Genomic DNA, 6,393 nt, shown 5'->3' with positions numbered 1-6,393 from the left:
TGGGGGGGGGGGGGGGGGGGGGCCTTCGGCGCTGCCGCCCCCGGGGCTCGGGGGAGCCGGGCGCCGCCTGCCCCCGCGGAGCTGCCAGCGCCACCCGATGTCCGGGCAGCGGGAGGCCGTGCTGCCGTTTCAGCTGCTGTTTTAGATCCGCTTCCGCGCGGTGCCCGGGGCTCGCAGCGGAACCGCGCTGCCGAAGGCGTGCCCGCGGAGCCTTCCCGCGCGGTTCACCTCCGAGGGAGGCAGCAGTTTGCTGGATTCAGATCATGGGGGGGAGAACAAACCAAAAAATCCTCTCAAACCAACAGCCGCTTCAGTAGAGCAGGATTGTTTTTTGTGGTGTTAGAATTTTGTCTAAAGTCTGACCCAAACCATCATTTCAGTCAGCAGGTGGGTATGGCTGTTGCTTTCTGAAGGAGAGAGTGTAGTTAACCCAAGTGGACGAACTCTTAAAAGCAGACAAGCCCCAGTCAGCTAACTAAAAGCTTAACATCTAGAGGCGGTAATCCCGAGAGGGAGATACTAGACGTACAGTCAGGTTTCAGATCACTCTGCGGTCATGTAGTGAACTGACGATTATCACTGTGTAAAGCTGCTCAGAATTTCTGTCAGGGTGCACGGCGATCAAGGTGAAAGTTTGAACTGGCAGTCGCCTGTAAATCCAGATAGTTTGGGGGCTGCTAGAAAAGAGCAGTTCCTGTTATGCTCTGTAGTGTTTTATTTGTAAACAAGAGAATACTGCACCCGAGGGTAGACAGCAATTAGAGATTATTTAAATGTTCTGCATGTTGTACTCACTCTTGCAGATGTGTTACATCTTTGTTGAAGCTTCGTGCTGAATTAATGGTTATCTGTTTTCCCATGCACCGAGTAGGATGTATGAAGTGGGATGTACCTTGTGTGTGCCGGTTGTCTGTTGGTACTGGGGTAATGTGATCTGACAGCTTTTTTTAGTATAATCTAGAATTTTAAATAAGTGTAACTAGTTTTCACATAGCCAGTATATCGTGAATGCTTTCTGCTAAGTGCTTATAGCTGTTTTAAACAGGGGCGTGATAATCTCATTGGAAAATTACTGTTCTGCAGAGATCGCCTTCCAGAGCAGGGCTGGTTAGTGAGCAGTCATCATGCAGGATCTGATTTAGGGTGTTTTTGTCTTGCCCCAGAAAATTTTTGAATACTTCCTGTTGTGGCTGCATGTGTCTAAGTGCTTGGCAAAGTAACACTGTGCTCATGAAACTCAAGTCTTCCCAGTGTTGGCACCTAGATCGCTGTCTCAGAGCTACCTAAGACTACACAGAAGGTTTAAAGAGGGAGGGGCTGTTTCAATTTGTGAATGTATTTTCTGTTGGGTGGTGGGAGAGGAGTGCGATTTACCTGTGACAGTTGCTTAAAAATGCTAAGTGACTAAGATCTAACCCAGGAAAAGCAATTTCAGACTAGATTTCCTTTAGCTTTATGAGAAAGCAGTTATTTTATTGATAATTGTATTCCCCCCTCCCACCCACCCTGTAATTCCCAAACCACATGTGCTGAACTGTTTAGAAACTCACTGGCTAGAGAGGAAGCATTTAAATGAAATTGGCAGAATGGGGAATGATAAGGAGAAAAGACTGTTTGCAGAACTGGCTTCCATTATTGGATTAAGCGGAGAACTGAGGATCTCAGTGTAACACCATTCTAGTTTTTATAAAAAATAAAAAAATCCAGTGGAGCATTATTTAAACCAAAGTGTGCACAGGTATTGAAAATCATCCTTTTCTGCAGAGCTGGTACTTATTAAATTCAAGGCCGGGCTCAAGGTCATTGAAATATTGCTAACCTTGAGAGTAGTGGGGTTTGGGGTCGTTTGGTTTTTTATGTTCCTATCACCTTTGACAAATATTCTCTTTCTAGTAATATGCAAATCGCAGCTTTTCATTAGAACGTGGCAATTTTTTCATTTCTTGTTAGATCGTAGCTCTCGTTTCACCAGTTGTCCCCATTGCCTTTGATTTTGCTCTGCCTGGCAACACAATAGAGTTTAAAATGTTTCTAAAAAAATGATCTTTCTTGGGTGATGTTTGTGTTGTTCAAAATTACCGAAGTGTTTTTTAATTTCCTGATTAACAGAATTTTATACTTTACACAGTTTGGGTTTTTTTGTTTTGTTTTGGGTGGGTCGTGGGTTGGGTTTTGGTTTTGGTTCGGTGTTTGTTTTTTGGGTTTGTTTGTTTGTTTGTTTGAGGAGGAGCCTAGAATGTGCACGTTTAAAATTCTTACCTATGTTAGAAAAGGCAGATCAAACATTTGATCTCTTCAGTGGGAACAGAACAAATTCAGAGGTAAATTCAAAGACAATGGTGGTGCCTCAATATGTAGTCTGTATTACTCTTTCAGAGCTTATAGTATCATTTGTAGAGAACAGGAGCGTGCTCTGAAAATGGTTTTGAAAATTCCACAGTGAGAAGCTCAAACATGGTTTTAGGAGATGAGGTAGGGGCTGTAATTTGTGGAAGTTTGTGCACGCTCATTGTAATGGGTGTCCCTGGGGCCAGAATGGAGAAGCTTGGAGGACGTAGTTATTAAATGTTTTTATGGATTTGCTGTTAAGCTCAGAGAACACCTAGAAGGTACAGTTCTGTGTTGGTCAAATTGATTCAGAAAACACCCACTGAGCTGTAAGAATATTTATGAAAAATAAACTGTGTTAGTAAGGAGCCTTCTCATTTCAAACGGAGTTGCCCAATGTGTGGCTGTCTAGAACTAGGTATGCAGCTCCGGGCCTGCCCCTTGCTGTATCCTTTCCCAGAGGGCCCTATGCTTGCGGGCAGGGAGAACCGAGAGCTTTGTGACTTGCTTGGGCAACCTGCTTCCTCCCTTGTCTGAATTTTGGCAGTGGGATGGATGCACTCGTAGTCATATGGCATCGCTCAACATGTGACGAACTGCTGCCTGGTACCTGCCAGGATGTGTGATGTTCAGGCAGCCTCTTGCCAGCTGCCCGGCCCAGTGCCCTGCTGCTCCGTGCTTGCCTTTGCTCATGTGACAGACACCTGACAGAGAAGTGAAGCAGAAGGGACTTGGCAGATGCTCTTCGGGAGTTACCAGTGAGTTGCAGTTCTTAGAATTCATCTGGGATGTCTAAAAAGCAGTTGTATTGTTAATGTCAATACAATGAAATAATTCTGTAAATGGCAGGTATGGTTCCGTTACACACTTGGAGAAGCACATTATTTAAAAACAAGTGGAGTTTTTTAAATACCTTAAATATACGTAACTTAAACTTCTCTTGCATGCTTCTCTGAGAAGTGGAAAACTGGATTGGATGTGGACCATGCCAAAATAAAAAAAAAAAAAGTGGCTTAGATTTTGATGTTAGTAAAAAGCTGGACTAATTTAATATAGTCATGACTGTAGGTTGAAAAAAGTCTTCTCTGAAGTATGTCATTCCAAGTACTGATAACCTGACATACTTAAATAGAGAGGCTTAAATATAAACTACTGAATACATAGCGTGGGTTTCCCAAATACTGAGAAATAAGGAGTGCTGAAGACCAGGTGCTAATCTTAGGTACTTATATACGAATGTTTTCTTCATATTGGTTTTTTACTGTTAACAGTGAAACTAAAGGACTTTTTATTACATATGTCAATAGTTAAAAGGTTAGTTCAAGTTGAATTTATTGTTGATGACCAGAGCTGCGGGAACTTGTCACTCAGAAGTATTAGGAATAAGCTGATAGAAAAGTGTGATTTTAATTTTTTTAAATACTATTTTTCAACTGTAAAATTGATTAAACTTTTTTTTAATAGTATGCTTAGGTAAACCCTGTTTTTGCCATCCCTATTCTCTCTAGAAAACAGGAGTGATCCTTACAAATAGGATCATAACTGTTTTAAATAAATTGAGTCATTTACAAATTGAGTGAAATGTTAACAATTGGTATTAGTACCTCAGGAATTATTTTTTTTCAGAATATAGCTGAAATGAGCAAAGACTGCCAGGTTTTCTTTAAAAGGCCTGATTGTAAAGATCACATTTTATCTTAAATCAGCTTAGCTTGCTCAACTGGTTCATTTTCTGCCAGGTCAGTTACCTGCTCTGCCTTGCCGCGTGAGTGCTAGAGCCAGTGTGAGGAATCGGTTAGAAGCAGAGGGTGGAGCAGGATCATTACTTCTGACAGTAGTGCAGACAGAGCAGATCCAAATGGCCCTGGAATAACACAACATCTTGTAACTGCTAAGACTTGACTGTTGCAAAGAAATGTGGTGGTGGTTTGGGGGTTTTTTTTAGTAATTACCAGTACATCAAAATTAGGTTATAGTCTAGAAATAAGAAAAACTAGCGAAGTTAATTAGATTCTTCTTAAGAGAAGGGTAAATTTGTGCATGCTTATGAGACTTACATGTGGTCATGAAAATGTTCTCCCAAGCATCCTAACAAATACTATGCTACGTGACTAGCAGAAAAGTCTTTGGAGCCTTTAAATATACAGAACCCTTATGTATGAAGTGCTCATCAACACCTCTTTTGCTTCACCTGTTAGCTTTTTGAGCTGAACGGCTGTGTTTGGAGTCTTTAACTCAGTTCTTTAGCTGTTACTAGCAAAGCACTTTTCTTGTTCTAGATCATCTTCTTCTGGCATTGAAACTTAAAATATCCTTTTTGCATCTGTTCACATCTTAATCAGTTTTTCTGTTTTGCACTAGCCACTTCAGTTATCCTTAGTAGTGGTTACTAATGTGTGACTTTTCTGTCCAGGAGTTGAAGTGACACCTGTGTTTGGTGACACCCTTTATATGGTAACAGAGGTGTAATCTAGAACTTGTAACCCATTTTTTCGTTTCTTTGTTTCCGTATGGGATTATTGAAGAGTTCTCTGTGTACTTAAGGATGGGCGGTGGGTTGAGGTTGGTATTTTCAGGGTACATAGATTTTGTTTTCCACTTTGCTTTACACTTGTAAGTGGAAGGTAGTACGTGCTTTTGAAGTCAGTTTTCAATACATTGTTGTCCATTACTGGAAGCCTGCTAGCCATTTGGGTAGCTTCAGGCTGAGAGCCAGGTTAGGGAGCCAAGAGTCTCCTCTGAGAGTTCCTCTTTCAAATACGGATCAGCAGCAAAGTAAAGGCAGAAAAAAGTATCTTGTATACACGAATTTCTGCAAAACCTACCCAAAACGTTGAATTGGTATCAGCTCAGAAATCTGAAAGTAGTAACAACACATAAACTTCATTAAAAGATTCTTTATTTGTCGATCAGGAGTGATCAGAAGGCTTTAAGAGCAAAGATCGTGTTTAGTGAATTGTGTGCATTTGCTGGCTTTGTTATAAAGTTCTGGTACTTCAGCCCTTAAAAAGGAGGGGAACAATGAAGGACTTGAGGAATTTTTCTACTCTGGATTTGGGACACTGTATGAAATGGCGTTTATGAAGAAGCAAATGGGCATATTCATACCTCATAGAAAATCATTCCTATATTTGTTCCACTTGTAATGCATTAGCTAAAAAATGGTTTCATTATATTCTGCATTCACAAGTATTAATTCAGTCATAGTGTAAACCAGAAGCAATTCTGCTTAGAAATGTATTATTCTAAAGGTGTTATTGTAAAGATGTGTCCAGTGTTAGTGACAAGAATATCAGAATTAGCTGCCCGTTCCGTGTGTAGCAGGAACAGGCTCTTCTGTGACTGTATAAGCCTCAATTAAATAATGATGTTGAATACTTGTTATACAGGGCTTGCTTTGCTGATGAAATTTGATACGCAGTCTTTAACCTGATATTCCACCCATTTAGTAGCTCTTCGTGAGTAAGGCTTTCAGAGTTCCTTGCCAACATGTTGGGACTCACACCTCAAAAATTTGAGTGGAAAGCTAACCGGTTTTGGTTGATGTAGCTTAATGCAGGAAGACAATGGCATGAAAATGCACATTGTTGTCTTTGCATGGATTGCACCATTAGTTTGCGATTGGAGGTTACGGTTGGATTATAAAGGGTAGTTCTCATCAATGCACTGGGATTGTTGTTAGTAGTATATTGGGATACATCAGAACAGTAAGAGACGCTGGATCAAATAAATCATTGTTATAAGCATGTTATAATGCTAAGCATTGTTGATACATAAGTGTTCATTCTGCTGCTTTGTGATTAAAATACTGAACAGGAATGACGTCGTGGAGGCTTCATCATAGGTTAGACTTGGGAGTTCAAAGTGAATTGCATAGTAGAAGTGCAGATTGTGATCTTAACCTCTGGATGTTCCTTAATCAGCAGTATGCATTGGTCTTGAATATTGATGTTACTTTTGTAGTCAGCATGTTTAATATAAACTAGAAAACTTCCTTTAGAAAGTTTACATTACTGCCATTGTCTCTTTAATATTTATGTCTCTAGTGTGCAGTTTCCTTATGCT

Source organism: Aptenodytes forsteri, unplaced genomic scaffold, assembly GCF_000699145.1.
Source record: "Aptenodytes forsteri isolate BGI_AS27 unplaced genomic scaffold, ASM69914v1 Scaffold284, whole genome shotgun sequence".
Lineage (NCBI taxonomy): Eukaryota > Metazoa > Chordata > Aves > Sphenisciformes > Spheniscidae > Aptenodytes > Aptenodytes forsteri.
Note: the sequence above shows the minus strand (reverse complement) of the source record.